General features: G+C 41.5%; 1 pseudogene; it reads right to left on the bottom strand.

Moving 5' to 3' along the window:
• LOC111980080 (keratin, type I cytoskeletal 13-like) overlaps positions 1 to 11,530 on the bottom strand; it is a 37,377-nt pseudogene extending 25,847 nt beyond the window's left edge.
• Positions 11,531 to 13,149: the final 1,619 nt, after the last annotated feature.

Here is a 13,149-nt window from a genome sequence, read left to right as displayed (position 1 = left end):
CATGACTCACTCTGTGAGCAATAATAGTGTTGAACATGATTTTAACATGACTAACTCATCTCTGTACCCCACACATACAATTAATTATCTGTAACTCGAGCAGTGAATTTATCAGTTATATTCTTCAAAAGAATCAATGGGTATATCAAGAATTGAGATTACCATTGAACAGATTCCCAAATCCCAGACTGTAGCTTTAAAACCTCTTAAGGATCAGACCCTTTTTTAAAACATTTTGCCTAAAATGACATACCCAAATCTAACTGCCTGTAGCTCAGGACCTGAAGCAAGGATATGCATATTCTTGATACCATTTGAAAGGAAACACTTTGAAGTTTGTGGAAATGTGAAATTAATGTAGGAAAACATAACACATTAGATCTGGTAAAAGATAATACAAAGAAAAAAACATAATTTTTTTCTAAAGTTTTGTTTTTTACCATCATCTTTGAAATGAAAGAGAAGGCCATAATGTATTATTCTAGCACAGGCGTAATTTAGATTTTGGCCACTAGATGGCAGCAGTGTATGTGCAAAATTTTGTATCAAGACTGCCCAAATGTGCCTAATTGGTTTATTAATACATTTTCAAGTTCATAATTGTGCACTCTCCTCAAACAATAGCATGGTATTATTTCACTGTAATAGCTACTGTAAATTGGACAGTGCAGTTAGATGAACAAGAATTTAAGCTTTTTGCCCATATCAGATAAGTCTATGTCCTGGGATTTTTTGTTGTAACTTACAACCTCACGCTAATCACATTAGCCTGCGTTAGCGCAACCGTCCCGCGAGGGGGGACACTGATCCCGTTGATAGGGATTCTCGGTGTAGAAAGATATGTCATTTATTCATCTAAGCTGACATATGTAATTGTTTTAGGAAAGTCATACCATGGATCATTTAGCTATTTGATTTAGAATTTTACGACCCCTTTAGGTATCAAAAAATAATATTAAAAACATTTTTTTTATAAAATATTGAATTTGGCCTTTACTGCTATAGCCTATAGAAATGCATTGAATAACAAACACATTCATAAACGGCAAAAAAAGATTGTCAAAAAATAAATCATAAGGATAAGGGCTCCCGAGTGGCGCAGCAGTCTAAGGCACTGCATCTCAGTGCAAGAGGCGTCACTACAGTCCCTGGTTTGAATCCAGGCTGTATCACATGCGGCCGTGATTGGGAGTCCCATAGGGTGGCGCACAATTGGCCCAGTGTTGTCCGGGTTTGGCCGGTGTCGGCCGTCATTGTAAATAAGAATTTGTTCTTATCTAATTGAGACAGTTTGGGATGAATTAGACTGCAGAGTGAAGGAAAAGCAGCCAACAAGTGCTCAGTATATGTGGGAACTCCTTCAAGACTGTTGGAAAAGCATTCCAGGTGAAGTTGGTTGAGAAAATGCCAAGAGTATGCAAAGCTGTCATCAAGGCAAAGGGTATATTGTTTTTGCTTACTACAGTATTTCATGTGTTATTACATAGTTTTGATGTCTTCATTATTATTCTACAATGTAGAAAAGAGTAAAAATAAAGAAAAACCCTTGAATGAATAGGTGTGTCCAAACCTTTGATTGGTACTGTATGTGTGTGTATATATATATATATATATATATTGCACAAAACTACCTCCATACTTCAATTAATTTGTATGGGTTACCTTTAGATGAGTCCCAGGACACTTGTGGGGGTCGTAGAGCAAAACATACTGTAGGGTCATTTTACAGTAGGGTCATATTAACTGGATGGGGAAGGAAAAGGGGGATCCATCAAGAAGATGCTCAAAGGACTGCTCAGGTCCACTTGAAAAAAAAGAAGTCAGGAGTAAACATTGGACTGTGATTTAGGAAAGATACAATATGCTCAGGTCTATTTCAATCCAACCACATGTTAACTGAAGGTTATTGAAGTTGAGATTAGGAAAGTGGGGCTTTAGAATCATCTCTGGTTAACAGGGGCTGACAAGACAGAGGGGCAGAGAGGAGTTGTGTATGTGAATATGTCTCACCCTAGTGTGCGGCTCTCAGAGTACGCCATCCTGCGGGCAGTGATGGAGGCAGCCAAGTTAATGAAGCTGTGGGAGGGTGTGGTCCGGAGGAGGGGGGAGGACAGGGGAAGGGTGGCACGCCACGCTGCCAGGGCCCCACAGCTGCCCAGGGTGGAGGAGGAGGAGAGGGAGATCTGTGGTGTGTTCAGTTAGGTTTAGCCTGCTGTGGTGACTATGTTTGGTTTGATAGTCATCGATCTTTTCAAACACCAGCAGAAAATAACTGAGTTTTAAAGTATCATAACAAAAACTATCTACGTTATTTTGTCCCAGTTTGGTGAAAATCCTCTGAGTGTCTTTAAATCCCAGACGTTAGACAATGAGATCAGACCAAACCCTTTCGAAAGATCAACAAAAGCTCAACTTCCCCTATGTAGTAGGCCTATCTGAAATGGTTACTGAACTCAAAGATAAAGCTAAGACACCCGAGGGTTATGAACAGAGCAGGTTGACTGCACACGTGTAAGAGCCTAGAAGACCTGCCAGAGGGACCTCCTTCCTCTCTCAGTCCCGTGAATCAACTGACTCAACATTCCAATGCAACATCTTGCCATACAAAATCTGAATTGATAGCCTGCCCTACCTAATCAGCTAGGCCAGTGCTTCCCAAACCTTTTCACTCATGCCCCCCTTTTATCATGGGGGAACATCTCGTGTACCCCCATGCCCCACGCCTGCCCCAATAGAATAAACTTCTACTCTTGTTACAATACAATATGTTAATGAAATTATACAAATTTACTCTTTAAAATGTGCCTTTTAATCAACATGAACCAGAACATACAAGTACCAGTACTCAATCCATATTGAAATCAAGAAGAAAAACAAGAATTAACCATCTTTCTGCTGTGCAATGTCACGTTCTTATAACTAGGGTGGGCCAATTTTTATTGTAGATTTTCTCAATTTGAAATCAAAATAAAAGCGTTTCTGGAAGTTTTCTAAGGGTGATTATTAGGTTGCATAAACATGATTAGAGCTTTCCCCTTAAATTCCGGCCCACAGATATATTTTCTAAACATAATACAGAGGATAGATTACTAATGCTAGTCAGAGTCAGGCAGGCTACTTCTGACAGGGGAAACAGGCTTGCTTGTAGTATACCGTTATATCTGTAGCATACTGATTGGATGTTTTTGTGAGAAGATCGATTTTTCGGGGTGTGTCCTGGTCTGACACACAGCCCTGTAGGAGCTGCCACTTTCCACTGCAGATGCGGAAGGGCGGCATAGGCAGATGCGGTGGATTGAGACGCAGCCCATACAAGCCCATGCAACAGACATTTATAGCTTAAACTGATGTAGTTTGATTGGGATCTTTTTATTATGTTACTTAGATTGACACACCGGTGAGTCAATAGGGGGTTAAGTCCTACCCATTCATACTTGATTTTCTGTATACCTGGCTGCTTGGGTGGTCCCACCCTGGAGTATCTTGTCCTTCTGATTATCCTGACACAAATTGGAGATTGGGAATGATTGTCAGACTTTTACCTGCATTTCTGTAATTGTATCATATTACATTTAAGAATAAATGAGTGCTGGAAATAGCATATTTCATGTAAATATGTTAGATTATCATGATGGGACATGTACATGTAGGTTTTCTTATTAACATCTACTTGCATCCCTAAAGCCAACACTAGGTGACACCACGTAGCTAGTAATCACCTCAACACCGAGCTCAACCTTACCACTACTCTGAAACTATTTCATGATGTTTAATTGAATAGGCACACATGAAATCATTCATGAAACTAAAGCAGACGTTTTTTTTAAAATATATATAATTCTTGCGATTATGAAGACAAAGTAATTGAACAAACAAAGGATTTCAGATGTATAATTTTTATTGCTGTTGCCTTCCAGATATGCACTGGATGTTTAGTGAGTCAGATAATCAGTTGTTGTATTTCCCTCAGTACACTCATGGACTGCATCAGCGGCGTGCATATGAAGAAGCTGAGGATTGGGTGGAGGAGACCACTTTCCCATCCACCACCTGTTCTACCACTGTGATGACCTTCCTGGTGCTGGTGGAGGAGTAGGAGTCACTGTGGACCAAACAGAAAACACCAATGAGCACAAAATCGACTGTACCAAACACAATATGGCAAGGTCTTGACCTTGCAAGGTTTTGACATGATTCTATTGGTAGTGTACAAACTGGTGGGGCCCCTGTTTTGCTTTTAAGAAGGTAAGTGAGTCTAGCCTAGAACCTGCTCAAAGTTTAGAATCAAAACACCCTTGATAGCTTAAAAATCGAATTTGATGGACAATTAAAATAGGCTTGTTTGGCTCACCTGCTTGTCATCTCTCCGTCCAGCAGTCTCCTGTACTCAGCGATTTCCATCTCCAGCCTGGTCTTAATGTCCAGCAGCATTTTACCAACTGTTCCTCCAAGCTGGTCACCTGCTTCTGATAACCCGACAGCTGCATGGAGAAACGGTTCTTTGTCTCTGCGAGGGTATTTTCCATGGATGATTTCTATTGGAGAGAAATGAAGAGCAAAACTAAACATCAGGAAGCAGTTGAACAAATTAATTGGAACAAAATAAATATTTTAAAATATTTTTTTAACAGTCTAACCATGCTCATTTGTAATTGAAGTTCGATTTCAAGTCTCTGCACTGTGCATTTGACTTCTGAAATTTCAGATCTGGACGATTGGATAACTTCTGTGCTAATTGCAACCTCCTTGTTCAGTGCCTCGGTCTGTGGACAACACCATCCAAAATAATGTTTTTACATGAACAATTCAATTGATGGGACATTTTGGATATTGTGAACCTAAATTATGGAATCATATTTATAATGAGAAACAATATTACCTTGGTGTGGAACCAGCCCTCCAGATCTCTGTTGTTCTTGGCAGCAACAGCCTCATAAGTGTTCACGAATCTCAGCCATGACTTTGCTGAGGTCTTCCTGTGGTGCAGCGTCAACCTCCACATGGACCTGGCCGCTCATCTGGGCACGCATGGACAACAGCTCCTGAAGAAGGACAATGAAACAGGTTTAGGTCTCTAGGTCATCATCATGGTTCAGAAAGTGGTTCTAGATTTGTTCATTTGTATTGGAGGTGTTCAGAACAAGGTTAAGGGTAGAGAAAGCTTGTTGGACACTAAGAAAGCTTTGTTGTAGAGCATTTCACACAAAATCCTGGGAGCGGCCAGCTGAGTATAAGACTGTATCATCTGCATATAAATGGATGAGAGAGCTTCCTACTGCCTGAGCTATGTAGTTGATGTAAATTGAAAAGAGCATGGGGCCTAGGATCGAGCCTTGGGGTACTCCCTTGGTGACAGGCAGTGGTCAAGATGTTCAATCAATGATATTTACAGTGGTCAAAAAAGTACCCAATCATCATGAGTAAAAGTAAAGATACCTTAATAGAAAATGGCTCAAGTAAAAGTGAGTCACCCAGTAAAATACTACTTGAATAAAAGTCTAAAAGTATTTGGTTTTAAATACAATTAACTATCAAAAGTAAATCTAATTGCAAAAATATACTTGTGTATCAAAAGGAAACGTATAAATAATTTTAAATTCCTTATATTAAGCAAACCAGATGGCACAATTTTCCTGTTGTTTTTTTACGGTTATCCAGGGACACACTCATACATAATTTACAAACAAACCATTTGTGTTTAGTGAGTCCACCAAATCAGAGGCAGTAGGGATGACCAGGCATGTTCTATTGATAAGTGTGTGAATTGGGCAATTTTCCTGTCCTGCTAAGTACTTTTGGGTGTCAGGGAAAATGTATGGAGTAAAAAGTACATGATTTTCTTTAGGAATGTAGTGGAGTGACAGTAAAAGTTAATAAAAATATAAGTATTAAAGTGAAGTACTGATACTCCCCAAAACTACTTAAGTGGTACTTCAAAGTATTTTTACACAGCTGGATATTTACCAAATATCATGTTGAAGAAAGACTGAAAATTCAAGATTGTAGTAGAGAAATAGATTGATACATCAAACTTAAACAACAACTATGATAACAAAGGATTTCTACACAGTCTTTCTCCTGACCATGTAAAGTGCTGGCCACAGGGGAAGCCTTTCAAACTGAGAATGTAGAGAGTGGGAGGGATCACCAATTACAGTGAGAGATTTCCTTGTAACTGAAATACGGAATGTCACCAGTCACCAGTCTGCATACTAGACTATCAGGTTAGAATGCTCTTGACCAATCTACTGTAACCCTCTCCAAAATATAGTTACTGTCGGTTGACCTCCAAACAATCAACAATTTCTTATGGACATTGTAAAATGAGAGGTTTCTATTAACATCAATCCCTATGCTAGTATTATGAATATTTTAATGTGGTAATGTCAGTGCTGTTTTTGCAGACAGAAAATGTATCCCTTCATTGAAAAGAGATTTCACTGAAATTTATTTTTGGTTTATGGCATGATTCACAAAATATTATAATTCAAAAGTTTGTGGTCACTTAGAAATGTCCTTGTTTTTGAAAGAAAAGCAATTTTTTTGTCCATTTAAAATAACATCAAATTGATCAGAAATACAGTGTAGACATTGTTAATGTTGTAAATGACTATTGTAGCTGGAAACGGCTAATTTTTCATGGAATATCTACATAGGCATACAGAGGCCCATTATCAGCAACCATCACTCCTGTGTTCCAATGGCACATTGTGTTAGCTAATCCAAGTTTATCATTTTAAAAGGCTATATAAAATTGATCATTAGAAAACCCTTTTGCAATTATGTTAGCACAGCCTAAAACTGTTGTGCTGAATAAAGAAGCAACAAAACTGGCCTTCTTCAGACTAGTTGAATATCTTGAGCATCAGCATTTGTGGTTTCGATTACAGGCTCAAAATGGCCAGAAACAAAGAACTTTCTTCTGAAACTCATCAGTATATTCTTGTCCTGCTATTCCATGCGAGAAATTGCCAAGAAACTGAAGATCTCGTACAAAGCTGTGTACTACTCCCTTCACAGAACAGCGCAAACTGGCTCTACCCAGAATAGAAAGAGGAGTGGGAGGCCCCAGTGCCCCAACTGAGCAAGAGGACAAGTACATTAGAGTGTCTAGTTTGAAAAACAGACACCTCACAAGTCCTCAACTGGCAGCTTAATTAAATAGTACCCGCAAAACACCAGTCTCAACGTCAACAGTGAAGAGGCGACTCAGGAATGCTGGCCTTCTAGGCAGAGTTGCAAAGAAGAAGCCATATCTCAGACTGGCCAATAAAAAGAAAATATTAAGATGGGCAAAAGAACACTAGACAGAGGAAGATTGGAAAAAAGTGTAATGGACAGACAAACCTAAGTTTGAGGAGTTCGGATATGTCTGTTGGCCAAAATAAATACACGCACAAGACGACCAGTCTTTTTAGCCTTCAGCCGTACTCTTATCCTGCTCCTCCTCTGTTCCTCTGGTGATGTAGAGGTTAACCCAGGCCCTGCAGCCCCCAGCATCACTCCCATTCGCCAGGCGCTCTCATTTGTTGACTTCTGTAACCGCAAAAGCATTGGTTTCATGCATGTTAACATTAGAAGCCTCCTCCCTAAGTTTGTTCTATTCACTGCTTTAGCACACTCTGCCAACCCGGATGTCCGGACCAACCTGACCTCTAAATACACCTCTGCTGTCTTCAACCAGGATCTCAGCGATCACTGCCTGCGTGCGTAATGGGTCAGCCGTCAAATGACCACCCCTCATCATTGTCAAACGCTCTCTAAAACACTTCAGCGAGCAGGCCTTTCTAATCGACCTGGCCCGGGTATCCTGGAAAGATATAATGACCTCATCCCGTCAGTAGAGGATGCCTGGTTGCTCTTCAAAAGTGCGTTCTTCTCCATCTTAAATAAGTATGCCCCATTCAGAAAATGTAGAACTAAGAACAGATATAGCCCTTGGTTCACCCCAGACTTATCTGCCCTTGACCAGCACAAAAACATCCTGTGGCGTTCTGCATTAGCATTTAATAGCCCCCGTGATATGCAACTTTTCAGGGAAGTCAGGAACCAATATACTCAGTCAGTTAGGAAAGCAAAGGCTAGCTTTTTCAAATAGAAATTTGCTTCCTGTAGCACTAATTCCCATACATTTTGGGACACTGTAAAGTCCATGGAAAATATGAGCACCTCCTCCCAGCTGCCCACTGCACTGAGGATAGGAAACACTGTCACCACTGATAAATCCACGATAATCGATCATTTCAATAAGCATTTTTCCACGGCTGGCCATGCTTTCCACCTGGCTACCCCAACCCCAGCCAACATCTCAGCAACCCCCTGCAGCAACTTGCCGCCACCAACTTGCCGTTCTGATCATGGGTGCACCTCAGCCACGCTCAAGGTCCTATACGATATCATAACCAACATCGATAACAGTCTCTATGGGGGTGCCACAGGGTTCAATTCTCGGGCCGACTCTTTTCTCTGTATATATCAATGATGTCGCTCTTGCTGCTGGTGATTCTCTGATCCACCTCTACGCAGACGACATCATTCTATATACATCTGGCCCTTCTTTGGACACTGTGCTAACAAACTTCCAAACAAGCTTCACCGCCATACAACACTCCTTCCGTGGCATCCACCTGCTTTTAAATGCTAGTAAAACTAAGTGCATGCTCTTTAACGAACGCTAACTGACTAGCCAGTTGTAGCTCAATCTTGGGTGCAATGATCACGTTCCCGCACTGGCTGACTGTGTGGAGGCTCATTGATTTAACGTTACGTTAGTCTACATGCTACACTAGTAAAGTTATAAATTATATAGCTGTCGGCTATATTAGCCACGACTTACCGTTCTTTGTGCAGCTTCAAATGTCAAACAAAGTTGGAAATTGTTGCGCCTCCGTCTGTAGTTTTCTTCCCGCATGTTTCGCAAGTTGTGATCCATTTTTTGTTGATACAGCGTCGTCTTTATATCGGAAAATAATAATTTGGGGTATCATCTTTCCAAGGGTCCCATCTGAATTTACCCGCCGAGGTTCCTCTGCACTTCCATGCACAACTTTTTCTCAGCTGGCACAATTTGATTGGTTGCTGTCCGATTCAAACTGTAATCCGTTAAATGAAGAGTTGATGCGCTGCACACTTTTTTTAATAGCATAATTTTTAATATTTGGGCTTGGGGAGGGTATCAAGTCAGGTCGAGTCAAAAGGCTCAAGTCCAAGTCAAGTCACGAGTTATTGGTGTTAAAGTCAAAGTCGAATTTCAAGTCATCATATTTGTGACTCGAGTCTGACTTGGGCCCAAGTCATGTGACTCGAGTCCACACCTCTGTTACTTACCCTCTTGCTCTTTTGCACCCCAGTTTCTGTACTTGCATATCATCTGCACATATATCACTCCAGTATTAATGCTAAATTGTGATTATTTTCACCTCTAGGGCCTACTTATTCCCTACTACCTCCCTACTCTTCTACATTTGCACAAGCTGTACATAGATATTTCAATTTTTATTTTATTTTGTGTTATTGACTGTATGTTTGTTTCTGTGTAACTCTATGTTGTTGTTTTTGTCACACTGCTTTGCTTTATCTTGGCCAGGTCACAGTTGTAAATGAGAACTTGTTCTCAACTGGCCTAACTAGTTAAATAAAGGTGAAATATATATATATTTTTATAAAAATATATATTACTTATTAATCACTACTTTATAGGAAACAGTTTGATGTAAAAAATAAAATAAAAGCGCAAGAGACAAAAATGTTGTTTCATCACCTCGGAACACTTTTATTTCTTAATCGCTCTGAACAAGGTTGACAGCAGGCATCAAATGACTTGTGTTCTGTGTGGCTCCCAATTCAAGATTTATCTTCATACACGGTCTCTTGCAGTTGGTGCTGACCACCTCGCCGTCAACAATCTCCTGGACATTGGTCACCACCTTCTGCAAAAAGGTATTAGTGGTGGTGGCGGTTGATGGACTGTAGAGGCAGAGACAATATTGTTAGAAAGGCCTACTTTTGCCTAATTATTTTTGGCACACACATTTCAAGACCTTCAATGTTTTTCAATGATTTATGTAAAGATCCAGGCTCAACTGGAAAACTATCCAGCAGCCTCCTGTACTCAGCGATCTCCATCTCCAGCCTGGTGTTGATGTCCAGTAGCATTCTGTGCTGTTGGCCCTGGCGGTCCAGGTCAGCACGAAAATGACCAAGCTGGTCCTCCAGGCTGGTCACCTGCCATCATATTGGCGTAGCAGCTCTGTGTGTCAGTGTAACAGTTTAGCTTCCGTCCCTCTCCTCGCCCCAACCTGGGCTCGAACCAGGGACCCTCTGCACACATTGACAACAGCCATCGTTACCCATCGCTCCACAAAAGCCACGGCCCTTGCAAAACAAGGGGAACAACTACTTCAAGGTTTCAGAGCGAGTGACGTCACCGATTGAAACGCTATTAGCGCGCATCCCGCAAACTAGTTAGCCATTTCACATCGGTTACATCAGCCAGGGTGCCTTCCAGGGATGCTTTCTGACAGGAATAAGGAAGGAAAAAGAAAGAAAGAGAGACTTTTATAGATGACTGAATGTAAGTGCAGAGGTATAACATTTTTCAACTTTGTATTTTTTGTTTATCTCACCATGCTGAGTTGGGATTGGAGTTTGATTTCCAGACTTTACTGTGTGCGCTTAACTTCAGTGATTTCAGATTGGGATGATTGGAGGGTCTCTGTGCTGTCTGCCTGCCATGACATTGTTGATTTCTTCTGACTGTGAATGAAAGACAGCATACCGTTGGGGGTCATTACTGATTACATTCACTGAAGACTATAACTGGAAAACATAAACATGTCATTGGCCAAAAAGAAAGGATGTAGTATTACCTTGGCATTGAACCAGCCATCCAGATCTTCACGGTTCTTGTTAGCGACTGCCTCGTAGTGGTCGCGGATTTCAGCCATGACTTTGGTGAGGTCTTCCTGTGGTGAAGCGTTCACCTCCACGTTGATCTGGCCGCTCATCTGATTATGCATGGCCAAGAGGTCCTGGGAACAAAGCATTAACATATATCTGGTCAATATTCAATCCTGTGCCTCATCATTACAAAGTAGAGTAATGTTCAATCATAACACTGTTCACCCCATAGCCTCTGCTTGAGGTCTTTAGCAAACCCACCTCCTCGCGGTTCATCTTGATGTGGGTCAACTCCTCTCTAAGTCCTTCAATCTGCATCTCTAGGTCAGATCTGGCCAAGGTCAGCTCGTCCAGCACCCTCGTCAACCCATTGATGTCGGCCTCCACAGTCTGTGTCACGTATGCTCTCTCTCCGGTGCTCTAGGTCGCCATGTTCCCGCGCCTCAGCTGGACTGACAGGTTTCCCGCGCCTCAGCAGAGGTGACCGGTCCGCTCCTGATCCGCGGGATCATCATTTTGGTCGGCGTCCTGTGACTGGAGCCGCTTGTCGGGGATGGGGTACTGTCACGTGTTCTCCTTCTCCGGCTTCTAGGTCACCAGGCTGCTCGTTATGGCGCACACCTGTCACCATCGTTACAAGCACCTGCGCATCGTCAGACTCACCTGGACTCTATCACCTCCTTGATTACCTGCTCTATATATATATGTCACTCCCTTTGGTTCGTTCCCCAGGTGTCGTTGTTTCAGGTTTGTAGGCCTCCTTGCTCGCACATGCTTTTTCAGTTCTGCCCCAAAATTTTCTATAGGATTGAGGTCAGGGCTTTGTGATGGGCACTCCAATACCTTGACTTTGTTGTCCTTTAGCCATTTTGCCACAACTTTGGAAGTATGCTTGGGGTCATTGTCCATTTGGAAGACACATTTGCGACCAAGCTTTAACTTCCTGACTGATCTCTTGAGATATTGCTTCAATTTATCCTAATCATTTTCCTTCCTCATGATGCCATCTATTTTGTGAAGTGCACCAGTCCCTCTTGCAGCAAAGCACCCCCACAACATGATGCTGCCACTCCCATGCTTCATGTGTTCTTCGGCATGCAAGCCTCCCCCTTTTTCCTCCAAAACATACGATGTCTTATGGCCAAACAGTTCTATTTTGTTTCATCAGACCAGAGGGCATTTCTCCAAAAAGTACGACCTTTGTCCCCATGTGCAGTTGCAAACCGTAGTCTGGCTTTTTTATGCCGGTTTTGGAGCAGTGGCTTCTTCCTTGCTGAGCGGCCTTTCAGGTTATGTTGATATAGGACTCGTTTTACTGTGGATATAGTACTTTTGTACCTGTTTTCCTCCAGCATATTCACAAGGTCCTTTGCTGTTCTGGGATTGAGACAGAACACGTCTCCTTCCTGAGCAGTATGATGGCTGCGTGGTCCCATGGTTTATACTTGCGTACTATTGTTTGTACAGATGAACGTGGTACCTTCTGGCATTTGGAAATTCCCAAGGATGAACCACCTTGTAGAGGTCTACAATTTTTTTCTGAGGTCTTGGCTGATTTCTTTTGATTTTCCCATGATGTCAAGGAAAGAGGCACTGAGTTTGAAGGTAGGCCTTGAAATACATCCACAGGTACACCTCCAATTGACTCAAATGTCAATAGCCTATCAGAGCTTCTAAACCATTACATCCTTTTCTGGACTTTCCAACTGTTTAAAGGCACAGTCAACTATGTAAACTTTTGACCCACTGAATTGTGCATACAGTGAATTTTAAGTGAAATAATCTGTCTGTAAACAATTGTTGGAAAAAGTCCTTGTTCATGCACAAAGTAGATGTCCTAACCTACTGTCAAAACTATATTTTGTTAACAAGAAATTTGTGGAGTGTGAAAAACAAGTTTTAATGACTCCAACCTAATCAAATCAAATTTATTGGTCACATACACATGGTTAGCAGATGTTAATGCGAAGGTAGCGAAATGCTGGTTCTTCTAGTTCCGACCAACAGTAATATCTAACAAGTAATCTAACAAGTTTCACAAACAACTACCTTTTACACACAAGTGTAAAGGATTGAATAAGAATATGTACATATAAATATATGATTGAGCGATGGACGAACTGCAAGTCAAGATGCAGTAGATTCACGACTTCCGCCGAAGTTGGCTCCCCTGCCTGTCTCGGCGGTGCTCGCGGTCGTCGTCCACGTCCTACTAGCCGCACCGATCCTTTGTTGTCTGTTTGTGTTATC

Source organism: Salvelinus sp. IW2-2015, linkage group LG20 (assembly GCF_002910315.2).
Source record: "Salvelinus sp. IW2-2015 linkage group LG20, ASM291031v2, whole genome shotgun sequence".
NCBI lineage: Eukaryota > Metazoa > Chordata > Actinopteri > Salmoniformes > Salmonidae > Salvelinus > Salvelinus sp. IW2-2015.
Note: the sequence above shows the minus strand (reverse complement) of the source record. Positions and strands in the feature narration are given on the sequence as shown.